The sequence below is a fragment of the Megalobrama amblycephala genome, linkage group LG22, assembly GCF_018812025.1.
Source record: "Megalobrama amblycephala isolate DHTTF-2021 linkage group LG22, ASM1881202v1, whole genome shotgun sequence".
Taxonomy (NCBI): Eukaryota; Metazoa; Chordata; class Actinopteri; order Cypriniformes; family Xenocyprididae; genus Megalobrama; species Megalobrama amblycephala.
Window position 1 is genome coordinate 24,436,997 of NC_063065.1, and position 15,938 is coordinate 24,452,934.

Genomic DNA, 15,938 nt, shown 5'->3' on the forward strand with positions numbered 1-15,938 from the left:
CACTCTAATTGAACATTAGGGCAGATTTCAGACTGCCCTGCTTATTTTCTCATTTCCTTACGTAAACCTCTCTCCAGAATCAGACATTATCAATCTGCTTCAGCTATGTGTATATTAGTCTGCATCAGGTCAGTAACTAGCTGACATGTATGTTCTTTGTATACACTCTAAAAAATGCTGGGTTAAAAACAACCCAAGTTGGGTTGAAAATGGACAAACCCAGCAATTGGGTTGTTTTAACCCAGCATTTGGGTTATTTTAACCCAGTGGTAGGGTTAAATGTTTGCCCAACCTGCTGGGTAGTTTTATTTAACTCTAAAAAATGTAACTCTAAAAATTACTGTATTGCTTAATTAAAATTAACCCAAAGTATGTTGGAAATGAACATTTATTAATGTTCAATGAATAATTATTAAACAATAAACATTTATTAAATTGCTTATTAATACATTTATATTAATAAACTATTAAACTATTAACATTTATATTAATAAAATATTAAAGCTTATTAATAAACATTCACCTTTTGTCTATTATTGTTGCCTAATTGCATCTGGTTTTTAATTTCCCAACTATTTTGGGTTCATTTTAAGCTAGCCATATAGCAATTTTTAAACAATAGTTGGTTTAAATAAAACTACCCAGCAGGTTGGGCAAACATTTAACCCAACCGCTGGGTTAAAACAACCCAATCGCTGGGTTTGTCCATTTTCAACCCAACTTGGGTTGTTTTTAACCCAGCATTTGAGTGTAAAATTAATGAAAGTTTAAACATGCTAATTTGAATAGCCTTTGTATTTCTGTTGTGTTTGTTTTATGTTTGTTCTGAGAATAGATGACTTTCTTTTCCTCACCGGAATTCCTCAACTTGCAACATTCTAAAACAACATTTGGAGGCAATAAATACTACATTAAGGCAATTCTTAGATAGCGTTCTATGCGTGGGTCGTGTGACCTGTCAATCTACATTAGAGTGCTACCCTCAGGTTAAATAACGACGGACGTTAAGGATGCCAAAAGTGTGTTTGATGTGTTCAGCGATTAGAATATAAAGCTTACAAAATGTTTATCATATACTAGCACTAAGACCCAGATTCTACCCTACATAAAATTACGGTCAGGGGCCCTTACTGGGATGCATTATGAAGAACACAGCATGAGCCAGTAGAGAGACCTGTATATACAATGAAGACCAGGAGTTGAGTTTCAATCAATTGAGAGAGAGAAAGAGTTTACAAAAGATAGTGTTCTTAGCACTTTCAATAGAAGAAGCAATAGAGCAACGGATAAAACACAACCAAACGTCAAACAATAAATACAGAAACATTAGTCATAACACTAAATTTTTAGCTCAGAATAATTTTAGAAAACTTTTGGACACGGAGTTCAGTTCCATTAAAGTCCTCTGTACGGTGTACATATTAGGACATTCTCATACCTCAGTCATACAACGAAAAGGCGTCAGGCCTCAGGCTAAAAGAATTCAGTCATCGAACAAAACGGCATCACGCCTCAGACTGAAAGGCTTCAGGTCTCAGGAAAAATTGACGTCAGGTGTCAGGTCTCGTACAATTAGGCATCAGATGAAACAGCCTCAGACCCAAAGGCATCGGATGAAACGGACTCAGACAAAAAGGCATCGGATGAAACGGACTCAAGGCCTGACGTTGTTTAGGGTAAAACAGTTGGAAATAATTTTTAGAGCAATAGCTATACAACATCCCAACACCACCCACACTTCTGAGAGCGGTATTTCTATAAATATATGAGCACAACAAAAATGATGTGGATGTTTGACCAGCTCTGCATTTCAGCCATATCATTTAACATCACGTTTGCCTACTTAGCCTAATACAATAGTTTACTTTATTATGTTCTACTATAAACAAGGCTATTTTTTTTTTTTTTTTTTGGTAGGCTATAACTTTCTTATTGACTTTTATCCCATCATAATGCCATCCGTCAGTTGTATTCCCCCCCCCCCCCCCCCCCCTTTTTAATATTTAACTGTAACTATTCTCAAATTGATGGTGTGTGTGCATGTAGGCCTATATGAATTATGTAGAATCTATCTATGGTATTCATTTTATGTAGTCTATTTATTCAATCCCTGGGAAATGTTCTTTATGTTATTGTTATTCGAGCATTAAAAATGAATTTAAAAAAAACAGAAGGGCTGGAAGTAAGCTGAAGGCTACCTGATATTTTATTCTTACATCTTTAATTAAATATTACACTGGTTAGGTTATATACAGAAAAGAACATTACTATTTAACATTCATTGGTCTGCAGAAAAACAGCAACGGGGTGAATGAAAATGTAATCAACTCTCTGACAGTAGGTGGCGCTGGAACAGCAGAAATAAAGCCGTTTCCCTGGTAACCTCTGTACACAAAGATTAGGAGAAAGATTAAGCAGCTCGAAAGATTTTTTACTTCCCTTATGAAAATGAACCATGGTTTTTTATAAAACCGAAAACATTATTGTAGTTAACTATGGTAACCACAAATTAACCATGGTTTTAACTATAGTTTATGGCATTTGGAGTAAAACTATTGTTATACAAATACAATGAACCTGCCAAAAACAACATAGTTACCACACTTTTACTATAATAAAACCATGGTTAATTTTCGTAAAGGTTACAATAGTTTGTAACATATAAGCTAGTTGCAATGTGTTATTTAGCTAACTTTTTAAACATGCAAATAAAACTAGTGAATAGGCTAATACAAATTTACAAAATAATCTCAATGGGACATGTTTTATAAAACTTAGTATAACATTTAACCGTTAGAAAACTGCTTGCATGTGACGTCACATTGAGGCGGAGCAATTCGTTTCCGAGTCTGTTTCATCCGATGCCTTTTTGTCTGAGTCAGTTTTGTCTGATGCCTTTTGGTCTGAGGCTGTTTCATCTGATGCCTAATTGTACGAGAACTGACACCTGACGTCGTTTTTCCTGAGACCTGAAGCCTTTCAGTCTGAGGCGCGATGCCGTTTTGTCCGATGATTGAAGCCTTTTAGTCTGAGGCATGATGCCTTTTCGTTGTATGACTGAGGTGTGAGAATGTCCAAATATGTTCACCGTACCTCTGGTCTCTCATAATGCCAAACAACCTCTGCAGTTCTTTTTTTATAATATAAAATATAGCAACTAATAAAGCTATTAAAGGGATAGCTCTCCCCAAAATGTTGCAATCTATTATTCATCCTCATGTCGTTTCAAACCCATAAGACTTTTGTTCATCTTCAAAACACAAATTAAGGTATATTTTTAATAAAGCCTGAGAGATTTCTGTCCATTAATTTACCTTGAGCTTCAAAAAGTTCATGAAGACATCATAAAAGTAATCCATATGAATTGAGCGTTTTAATCAAAGTCTTCTGAAGAGACATGATGTCTGTGATGAACAAATATAGTCAACGGAAGCTCAGATGTGATTACTTGCGCATGAGAACCAACTTTTCTTAGTTTCAGTATAAGCAACCGCTAAGTTGTCAGCTTGTAACTAAACAGCAGTTTTATTGATTAACATCATTGCATAGGAAACAGTATTGCAAATAAGTGTTTTGAAAACATTATCCATATAAAACTGTAATTTACAGACAAAGCATTATGAAATCGTTTACTTACGATTTTGCAGTGTAGCTGCTGTCAGGTCCAATACAGCTGACTGCTTCAATTCTCAACAAAAGTTTCTTTGCAAACTGTCCATTACCATGTGCCTCATTTACAAAACAATCTGTTGTAAAATTCTCTGAACAAACATAAAATCCTCCAATGTGATCCAGGACGCCATTAAAAATGAACCGTCCACTTGTTCCTGATGCTGGTGTCCTTCTGAAGTCTGTACAGAGATGCAAATGAGCTGTTTAAACTGGACGCATAAAAGCGAACATTTTTTCACTCTTCCTTTTATCCTGTTGTTGACAGAATCAAGTGTGTGGATTGTCAGATACTGAACTTGCATTTGTATACTCAACTGTATCCAGTGTAGAGACATAGTCAGTGATTATAATGGGTTCTATTAACTTTTGACACAACGCTCACATCTGGTCTAGGCAAGTGTTAGTCATCAAGCGGCTGAACGGCAGTGGGCGGGGCATATGTCACGACCACTTTAACAGACGACATCTTCAGAAAATGTAAAAATATTGTGGTATTTTTAGTTTTTTTCTGTGCTGTACACCCAACCAGACAAGAGTAAACAGCATATACTCTAGTGTTTGTAGAGTTAGTCATACAATAAGGCCCAAATTAAACAAGATAGACAAATATCCGCCAGGGTATAAATAGTCTGTAGAAAAGCAGAAAGTGCCTAACACACACAAACACACATTTTCTATTTGGACTTTCCATTTGTGTATTTTGGTGAAATAGCCATGCTATTTTCAGCAGCACTTTGAATTGATCTTTTCCTGGTGAGTCACACACCTGCTGGTTTTGCATTGATCATACGCTGCTGTTATTGCTACTTTAAGCCACTGAACTTAACAGATGAGCCTGCACGTTTGAACCCCCTCTGAAGTTTGATATTTAGAAATACATCCACTGGTGGAGTAATTACTTTTCCTTCCATTTATGTCTCTCCGTAGGTTGTGTTAAAAGAAAAAAGAGTTAGTGTGAGATGAAATATCCGTCGAGCTCTTTTTTTGTGCTCGGTGTATGACAGGGATGTATGGTTTCGATAGGCTGCGGTACTAATGAGGAAACGAGGCAGAGAGAAGCTTAGAGCAAGTGCCATTAGAGAGCCATCGTTTATAACCTTGTGTCTCTGCAGGCCTGATATTCTTTACTAACCTCACAGTATGGACATTTATGAGGAAACTACGCTCCCTTATACAATTCTGCTCTAAAAGGAGAGGCACAGATTAAGTTTGCTAATTTATAAAGGACACGTGGGAAGAAAATCTCGGCTTTCAAAGAGGCAGGAAGATGGGTGGTTTTTAAAAGTATATCAAACTAAATGAAAAATATGCTTGTCTGTGCAATACTTTCCTCCACAATAGCATGTTTGTGGTGGTTGCTGTGGGCTTTACTATGTGTTCTTACTGGTTGTTAGCCATTGCTACATGTTTGCTTATATGTTCTGGCCAGTGGTTGCTAGTATATTGCTATGCAAAAAGGCAAAAGGGATGTATGAAGTACAGCTCACACAGAAGTCACTTTAAAACCAAGCAGTTTTCTGCATTGCAAAATCAACTTGGGGAAGAATTTCGAAATTGATCACATGGATTCTTATTGAAATTTCTGTATTTTACCTGCAAAAATTCACCAACAGTAAATGTGATCTCACCTTTAGTCAAGAGATCTCATTTTCCGGGGGCAGGTTGCGCTAGGCTACAGGACGTATCTTTTCTTAATTACGGTCACGGCCTGAAATTAACAGTCGCAAGCACCAAATGCGAGTAAAAACCTGCGTCGGCAAGTATATAGGGGCTTTCGCACCACATAGTTCTAGGAACAAATTTATAGGAACTACCCACTAGGGGTAGTTCCCCGAGAACCAATTTTCCCCTGGGCCATTTTCCTGGTTGCATTTGCACCTGCAATAGGAACTCTGAAGCGACCAATAGCGGTGTCATTTAAGCGTGGTATTTACAAACATCAACAACCTGCGGACGGAGGACACTGATTGGAGCTGTGTTTGTTGTGTGTGATGGGTTTCGTGGTAACGGAGATGGCATGTAAACGCGTAATTTACGAGATTGAAAGAGCAAAAAGTTGGTCTAAAGAGACGAACCATGACAACTTGCAGTGTTACATATCGCTGAGGCTTAGAAAAGAACACAACCCCGCAGACAACAGATAAATGCTGTTAACTCTGTTTCCCATGTTCGTGAAGTAAATATGTTTACACGGCTTTTTAAAAATGCCAGCTGCCAGTGTTTCACGTGGTTTAGCCAATCAACGTACACTTACGTCACTGGTAGTACCTATAGTGCTGGTTTAGACCTTACTCTGAAGTAGGAGCTAACTTAGTTCCCCCAAATGGAGTTCCTAGAACTAAAATCATTCCTAGTTCCTGCGGTGTGAACACGGCAAAATCCGGGTAGTTCCACCAATAGTTCTAGAAACTATGAAAAGTTTCCTCTGGTGCGAAAGCCCTTTATGAAAATGGTGTCGCCATTTATGAAATCGTCGTTTGCCTGGTAACTTTTTATGAATTCTAACAATGCAATGTTCTGCATCAAACTGCAGGAAGTTTTCTGTGTGCAAACAGCCAAAGAGAGCACCCAGAAACTGCCTTTCAGACAGTGCACAAATACTGAATTGAGCTCTCTTTAAAATCGTCTTGCGCTTGAACCGAGAAATTCAAACTAAATTGTCAAAAAATGCCTGTCTCAGCGAGTATCCTAGTAAACATTGTCGGTTATGTCTTAAATGAACATAAACAGTTGAGAAAGAAAACGTGCGTGTACAGTATCGGTATATTGGATCGGTGCAGGTCTCAAAGTGACAGCAGCCTAAAAAAAACTTGCTGCCTTCAGTTTTTAATGTTAATCAAGCAACAAAAGACAACGATAAAATCATTTACTCCTCTTGATTGAATAACTTTTGTACCTTTTAATAATGATTAATCTAAGTTTAATGAACTCTTTCCCCACCATTGACAGGACTTTCCGCCATTTATGAGACAACGGTTCCCCGCCATTGACAGAATTTTCTAGCTTTCTGTGTTTTTACTGTTATATGGTAGGGGGTGCTATTACACATCTTCTGAAAGAGTACTGAATCTCCTGATCAAAACAAGCAGACACATGCGATAGCATATGTAAACAGATCCATATGTAAAATAACGTGCATAAAACAGCATATAAATCAAAACTGCCTAACGTTACCAAATGAAATGTCGACCCAGGAAAAGATATAGGACTGTGCAAGCTTTGGGGGTGTTGATGGTCTCAGTCTACTCCATCTATGTTGTAGATCATCATTCTAAATCTGATCCAGACGTAGTCTTTGACAAAAACGTGATTTTTCTTAGCTTTTTTTTCAATGTAGGGTTTTTTTTTATGAAACTTGTCCACATACAAATGTTGATTTAAAAAAATAATAATGCATGAAGCTAGAATAAAATGGGACTTCACAGAGATAGGAACTAAACAGAGCGTTACTGACAGACTGGGAAGAGAGGTGCTGCAACAATGTCAAATATGTGAAAAAAAAGTGTTCTTTGAACATTCACACATTAAAATCTATTCTAGAGGACCCCAAAAACAAAATCAAGATACTGAAAAGGGGCATAATATAGCCTGTTTTATATCTCTACATCCCTGCCATTTTATTGTCTGCTAGTGAAAACTGAAATCCATGTCTGTAGCACAGAGTGAATAAGTTACACCCCACAGATTATTACTTTGTTTTAGGGCATTGTTCAAATCACTGTGAGAATATTAAGAGTGATGATTAGCAAGCAAACACTGTTGATAAGATTTCCTTTCTGATTTCCACTTGTGTCCATAGATAGTCATAATTTCACAAGTTGCCTTTGCGTGTTCCGACTGTCACAGTGCTCATAAAGTATCATGTCAGCTTCTGGTTCATTCATGATAAACTGATCTCCTCTTTCAATCTGCTGTCATAATGTCTCTATTTATAGACTGTGTAAATGAATAGGATGCTGATATGAAAGAATTACAGTCAGTGGCATGGAGTGTACAGCTCCATTTATAAACCACACATGAGGGAATGTTTGCAATAGACAGAGCCATAACCGGAAAGGCTCATGAATCACATTGATTTGGTCATGGCAAAACTACTGCCGCAACACTCAATATATGACAATCAATTCTATCGCGATGTGTGGCACCAGGCCAGCAATACCATTCAATAGCTGTGCACATTTTTTTGGTGACTGACTGCTTAGAGCAGTTTCCTCTTGTGTAAATGAATTAGTCTGATCGTGAGCTGTAAGTAGATTTGGTTTGATATGAATTTATGTGGCTGCAGTCCAAAAATTAATAGTAAAAAATGTGGCAGTTATAAATTGAATATGCGAATAGTTACCAAAAAAAAGCCTTGGATAAGTGATGCATTACTGTAAATGATATATTAAAGTCACCATGAAATGAAAATTGATAATTATTTTTATGGAATATTGCAGTATTTCATATAAATGATTTATCTGTGCACATCAATTTATTTTATGTCACGTGCCCTCGTAATCTTTCAAAAAAAAAAAAAAAAGATCAAATCAATATAAATTTCCCTCCCTCTTGCTCGAGAGTGGGACAACCTGTCACTTACATAAGATCACAGTAATAGTAAACCACAACCATCCAATGCTCCAATCAATTCCCGACGAAAGAAATCAAGTCCTGATCTACTTTTTTTTTTTTTCCTTCTAGTTTAAGAAGCCATTTTACTCAAATATAGGTCACAATAGGGAAGAAAATACTATTGCAATTTCTGTTTTAATGCTGACTGTAACAAGGTATCTGTTGTGAACTTGTGAATAGTTTTGACTCTCAAATCTGATTTGGAATAAGTCTTCACTCCCCTGTTAAAATTGCAGGTTTTTGAGATGTAAAAAATAAATCCACAAAAATTATGTCAGAACTTTTTCCACCTTTAATGTGACATGGAATCCAACAAAATTCATATAATAAACACTTTTACTATTAAGGAGAATAAAATCAATTAAAGCTGCAAGCAGCGATGAAAGGGCCCTCGCACCCGGGCTTACCGCCACCCAGTGGCCTTAGGAAAACTGAACAGTGGCCGATATTCATTTAAGTGGATAAATAGAGGAGAAATATGGCAATGTCATTTTGATGCACCTCAGTTTCCTGCTGCCAGCAGGTGGCACTTTGACTATTACTGAATATTGCCTAGTAGATGTCTTCAGGCCAGGACTATTATCAAGGACTATTATAGTTTGGAGCAAATCGAACTTTGTATGCCTGAGTTACAACAACTTCCTGTTTTGTAGCGTTAATCGCATACATTAGCACTTAGCCAAGTGTTGCATGATTTAACGTGTTTCTAGCATGTTTGGTACTTCATGGCATATACAAATGTGTTTCTGGGAGTGAATTATAGTGCAAAGCATTGCATTTCCTGTTGTCAGCAGGTGGCGCTATGAATAACTGAATATTGGCATATAGATGTCTTCTGGTCAGGACTCTTATCACACATGTGAAGTTTGGGGCAGATCGGACACTGAAATCCGGAGTTACAACAGCTTCCTCTTTCATGGCGAAACATCAGATTTTGTCAGGCCGCCACAGACACGCCCTTCAACAAAAACTCAAGATCTTTGCAATTTAACGTCATCAAGGCCTTTAGATTAGACTGACTGATTAAAGCTCTAGGAGTTTGTCTAAGTACAATGTCTGGAAATGGCAAAAACTGCAAAAATTTTGCAGAGAAAATTTAAAATATCTAACTTCCTGTTGTGTTTACAGATATTGCATCCTGGGACTTTTTTGTAGGTATTGAAGCACCTTTTTTTTTTTACTGTTAGTCTTATATTTTTTTATATGTTAGTCTATTTTCTCTCTCTTGTCTTTTTCCCCTCTCCCTTGCAAAACAGCTCCAGTTTGATCAAATTGTTGGGGGAATCTCTTTGTCATTCCGTTTTGTTTTTTTTTTTTGGTTTTTTTAGATTTTATTTAGGTCTGGGCTCTGACTCTGCAATTCCAAAATGTTCTTTTTCTTTTAAAGCGGTTCCTTTGTTACCTTGAATCAAAGTGTTAATGTGATGACAATATGGAACAGAAAAAAAGCCATAGAAATACATCAGACATCTTGTATTTCAGTTTATTTGTAAGACCATGTGCTAAAGCTTATGGTGACAATCAGTGGAAACATGAGCGACCGTCAGTCCCACTACAGCCCATCACAGGCACACACTGCTCACACTGAGATCATGAGTTTTGAGCGTGACTGATCACTCGGCTGGCACACATTCCACTTTCACCCATCCGTGGGACGCACTCCCACACTGCTGGCCACATGTGCTGCCAAATAACTTCCACAAGTCAAATCCTGACTTCCTTCAGCTTATCTGAAGCACATCTCGCGTTGTAATAGATTGTCATTATGTAATAGACTGTCATTATGCTCACAACCAAAATATATACACTACAATTCAAAAGTATCTCTTATGCTCATTAAAGTTATTTATTATTTGATCAAAAATACGGTAAAAAATGTATGTGTGAGAGCGTAAAATATTATTACAATTTAAAGTAATTGTTTTTTTATTATTTGAATATATTTTAAAATGTAATGTATTTCTATGATGGCAAAGCTGAATTTTCAGCAGCCATTACTCCAGACTTCAGTGCCACATGATCCTTATAAAATCATTCTATGCTGATTTGGTGCTCAAGAAACATTTTTATTATTATCAATCTGGAAAATAGTAGTGCTGCTTAATAATTTTTTTTTGGTTGAAACTGTGATAATTTTTTTCAGGATTCGTTCTATGAATAGAAAGTTCTAAAGAACAGCATTTAGTATAAATAGATTTTTGTAACAATTTAAAAGTCTATTTGTCATGATTCCCCTGTTATGAGTTCAAGGTTTGTTATTTTTAAGTATATTTTCTGTTCCTATTGTTCCCATTGTGTGTGTTTAGATCCTGTTTTACTCATCCCCATTTGGATTATCTTTCTTTATACGTTTGTTGAATAAACTTGCAATTAGATCCTTGCCTCATTCATCAACAGAATGATCTACCCAGGATCTCTCTGAACTCTCCTTCTGCCCTGTCTCTGGACTCTCTGTGTTCCTTGTCATGGCCAAGGAGGTCATCTCTGGACTCTCTGTGCTCCCTGTCATGTCAATAGAAGCTGTCTCTGCATGCTTTGTGCTCTCTGTTATGGCTGTGGAGATTGTTTCTAAATTCTCTGTGGCCCCTGTATGCTCTGTTAAAATCACAGAGGCCGTACCTGAAATCTGCGCTCTCTGCCAAGGCCACGGAGGCTGTACCTGAACTCTCTAGGCTCTCTCTCTAGGAACTCTCTCCCATACCGTGGTCTGCAGCTCTACCGGCCCAGCCTTGGTGGTCTTCTGCTCTACCTTGGTGGTCCCTATTCCATCGGCTCCACCTTGGTGGTCCCGTGCTCTGTCAGCTTTGCCTTAGTGGTCCCCTGCTCTGTCGTCTTCGCTTTGGTTGTCCCCTGCTCTGTAAGCTCTGCCTTGGTGGTCCCCTGCTCTGTCATCTCCACCTTGGTGGTCCCCTGCTCTCTCAGCTCTGCCTTGGTGGTCCCCTGCTCTGTCAGTTCCGCCTTGGTGGTCCTCTGCTCTGTTGGCTTCACCTTGGTGGTCCCCTGCTCTCTCAGCTCTGCCTTGGTGGTCCCCTGCTCTGTCAGTTCCGCCTTGGTGGTCTTCTGCTCTGTTGGCTCCGCCTTGGTGGTCCTCTGCTCTGTCGGCTCTGTCTTGTTACTCTCTAGCTCCGCTTTGGTTTTTGAGTCCACTCCCACCTCAGGGGCTTGGCCTTCTATCCCTCCCCCTAGTCTGCCTCTGCTCCACCCACCTCCTGGATTCATGTTCCTATTTGTGGAGTGTCTGGAATCATTATTAATCAAATGTATTATATGTATTAAATGTATTTAAATAAATGTGGACAAAAAAGTAGCGATATGCCACTGACTTTGCTCATACTTAGGAAAGGATTTAAACAAACTTGGACCATTAAGCAACCACTTTGCAAGAACCCAAAATACCCAGGATCCACCTAGCAGTGCCCTAGCAACTGCATAGCAGTGTACTAAAAACTTCTCCGAACACTTTAGCAAATGTGCAACAATGGCCTGACAACCACCCACAAGTGGTTTGTGCCCCTTGTGGTGCTCAAATTACACACTTCACCTTTAAGCAATTGTATTGTCTGCTGTGTGCGATTACCGTGACCTCACGCCTCATCGCGCTGTGATGTTCCTGTCCCATCCTCAGATCTGCTAGTGACGCTGATGTAATGAGCCGCTAGAAAATGGCTGAGGATAAACATGTTTGTTTGCTCTGGGCTTCAGTCTGTTTGACTGAGCCCCACTTAGCCAGCTTCATTTCCCCCTCTCTTCCTCATTTCACTGGCTGCGCGGCTGACTGGCTGTAATGGTGAACGACAGTGTCCTCGGCGAGTGCTCAGGCCATTCATCTTCATAGAGGAGAGAGAGACTTCATCTGCTCGACAGCACCGGCAGCAGCTGCCCCAGCCGTATTAAAATAGGTGTCAACAGAACAGCATGTAATTGACTAATGCTGTTTCAATCTGATCCCTGCTTACTCCCTGACCACCCTGAAAGAAAGCCCTCAAAGGGTGGGAATTAAATAAAAATGTATTACAGTTTAAATGTATGTAAAATGCAATTAGCTGAACATCAGCTAAATGCTCAATTATAATAACATTATTATTTATTAATAACATAGATTTTTTTTTTACCTTTAGGGCATATATTGATATGCATTAGACACAATATTCATTGAAACTATCATGTAGTATAGCCTCAATTATAATAAACAAACAAATAATGTGAAACAATTGCCATTTAATATTGATTCTTGATATCGATTGTTGTATTGTGATTTTCGTCCAAGGCTGTAAAGGTAAACTTGGGTTTTATTGCACAACCAGCTCAGTGAGTTAACACAGGGTCAAGGGAGAGAGGTCAGGAGAGGAGAGATGTAGGAAGAATCCTCTAGCGACATGAGGATGGGAAATGATGTCACCTCCCAGCATGAGGTCACATCACGTGCAAGAAGAGAGCTATGCTTCAGCAGTGTTAGCAATCTAAATAAATAAATACATGAGCTTCTATCACAGATACAAGACAGAGGAGGGATGCACTTAAATCATCAAATCACAGCATCCTGCATGTTTATTTTGTATATCAGATTTTCTTTGTTTGATCAGCCTGTTTTTCCCCTTATCTGAGAAGTAAAGGTTCATGACACAGAGTGTGGCAGATGGACAACGTTTCCACTATTTACAATATATATGCGTCACCTTCATTGTTGTGCCATTTGCAGTTTCTTTTTCAGTAGAAATGATTTGTTTGCTGTCTTTTGCAACTTCAAGGGCGATACAAAAAAAAAAAAATCAGAAAAAATACAGAAAAAATAGTAATATTGTGAAATATTACAATTTAAAGGTGCCCTAGAATGTTTTTCACAAGATGTAATATAAGTCTAAGGTGTCCCCAGAATGTGTCTGTGAAGTTTCAGCTCAAAATACCCCATAGATTTTTTTAAATTATTTTTTTTAACTGCCTATTTTGGGGCATCATTAAATATGCGCTGATTCAGGCTGCGGACCCTTTAAATCTTCGCGCTCCTTGCCCCCGAGCTCTCGACTATAAAACAGAGCATAAACAAAGTTCACACAGCTAATATAACCCTCAAATGGATCTTTACAAAATGTTCATCATGCATGCTGCATGCATGCTTCAGATCATGTGAGTATAGTATTTATTTGGCTGTTTACATTTGATTCAGAATGATTTTGAGGCTGTACTCTGTGGCTAAAGCTAACATTACACACTGTTGGAGAGATTTATAAAGAATGAAGATGTTGTTTATGCATTATACAGACTGCAAGTGTTTAATAATGAAAATAGCGACGGCTCTCTTGTCTCCGTGAATATAGTAATAAACGATGGTAACTTTAACCACATTTAACAGTACATTAACAACATGCTAACGAAACATTTAGAAAGACAATTTACAAATATCACTAAAAATATGTTATCATGGATCATGTCAGTTATTATTGCTCCATCTGCCATTTTTTGCTATTGTTCTTGCTTGCTTACCTAGTCTGATGATTCAGCTGTGCACAGATCCAGACGTTAATACTGCCTTGTCTAACGCCTTGAACATGGGCTGGTATATGCAAATATTGGGGGCGTACATATTAATGATCCCGACTGTTACATAACAGTCGGTGTTATGTTGAGATTCGCCTGTTCTTCGGAGGTCTTTTATACAAATGAGATTTACATAAGAAGGAGGAAACAATGGAGTTTGAGACTCACTGTATGTCATTTCCATGTACTGAACTCTTGTTATTCAACTGTGCCAAGGTAAATTAAATTTTAAATTCTATGGAACCTTTAAAAGAACTCTTTTCTTCTTTTTTTTACATATATTTTAAAATGCAATTTATTTCTGTGATGTCAAAGGATGATTTTTTTTAGCAGCCGTTACTATCTTAAGTCATTCAAATATGCTGATTCGGTGCTCAAGAAACATTTTGTATTATTATCAATGTGTCACAAACTGCATTTCCCATCAACCTCCCTGGCACCTAATCACACACACCTGGAACTCATGTAGCCCTCATCACCAGCACGATATAGAGCATACACTCCCCAGTCATTGGCTGCATCCGAAAACTGATAAATGCTGCTTTCAAAGGACGCATTCCAAGGTAGGAAGGCATCAAGGCACGTCCGAATCCAAAGTTAGCTTCACTTACTGTCTCATGAGATCCCTTCATCTAATTGATTTTTGAAGGCAGCATAGATGTGTCCTTTGTTGCCTTTGATATCCCACAATCCTGTGCTTTCCATTCTGTGATAATTGAGCTAAAAAATAAAGATGGCATCTGAAAGTTGCGGTTGGTGGTCAGTTTGTATGTAAACGTATGTTTTTTACCCTTGTTTTCCACTTTTGGGGTCATTTCTAGTGAGAAGTCTCAGAAATCTGTCCGAAATCAGTTTTGTGTACCTTTTTGCGCAAACGCTGCCGCAAAGTCATTGCCTGATAGGGCTGCGAAGCAACAAGTCAGCTGCAGCCATTGTCAGTAGATGTAGGTTGTAGCAGCAAACACTCTGTGCGTTGATCATACTGAATTTCTGACATTGTCAGAAAACGATCGTAGGCTATCTTTGGTTGCAAGACTGGGAATAAGCTGTCTTTGAACCTCTCTCACTGTACGACATAGGACCACCGATTAAGAGCCACGATCAAAGAAATTGTTTCACGATGGCAATCTTTCATCTGGGACAGCCAAAAATCATGCAGTGTATCCCAGGCTTTACGGACATCCATCGTTTCAGCGTTGTTCTCTCTACAAGTCTATCTCATCTGCTAATGATGAGTATCATTTCTTACCTGTTTATGCATTGTGGTCCTTCCATATCTGCAAATAAACCTACCTGTTTTTACCTGAGTTTTACCTTGGTTCTTGTCATTGCCTCCAATCCTGAGCATGGCAGAAGGTCAGACCAAACAAGATGAGCACAGCAGGATTTTCCAGTCACTCTCTTGAAGATCTTTTCCTCTACCTTTCACAAAATGGCCATCCACTGGAAGACTATGTGGAGGAGTTCCTCGAACTCTGACACCTGGTGTCCTGAAGCGACGGCACTATAAAGACCTGTTTTTGGAGTGGGCTGGATGACCACCTGTTTCGACTACTGTCAGCGAGAGCTACCACCTGCATGCTGGCACAGTATTTTGATATTTCTGGTGAGTGGCTCACCATTCATGGCTGGAGATGCCGCTGCCACATTCCTCACGTCTGCCACAAACCCAGAGCCAGTGCCAAAGCCCACCAAGGACCTCAAGCCTGAGCCCATCGCAGAGCCAGAGCCTACAGAATGGTGAACCAGAATCCAGGTGTTTGAACCAGACCCAATGTCCATCCTGGAGCTCGAGCCTGAACCAGTGTTCATCCCGGAGTTGCACTTGCCATGTCCATGAACCAAGCAAGAGCCCACCGTAGACCCAGAGCTGAAGCAAGCCAAGTCTGACCAGACGTGTGAGCCAGCCCCATTGTCCATCCTGGAGCTCGAGCCTGAACCGGTGGTCACCCTGGAGCCTGAACTTGCAACCGCCATGGGCATGAACCAAGCAAGAGCCCACCGTAGACCCAGAGCCGAAGCCTGCCAAGTCTGACCAGGTGTGTGAGCCGATATTAATGTTCATCTCTGAGGGTTTGCTGGTGGAGTTTGACATTGTGGAGCAGAGTTCCACTCAT

The 15,938-nt window shown here is 39.0% G+C and overlaps 1 protein-coding gene across 1 annotated transcript in view; it reads left to right on the forward strand.

Moving 5' to 3' along the window:
* The window catches only part of gpr158a (G protein-coupled receptor 158a), a 144,532-nt gene that overhangs the window by 33,713 nt on the left and 94,881 nt on the right, over nucleotides 1-15,938 (forward strand).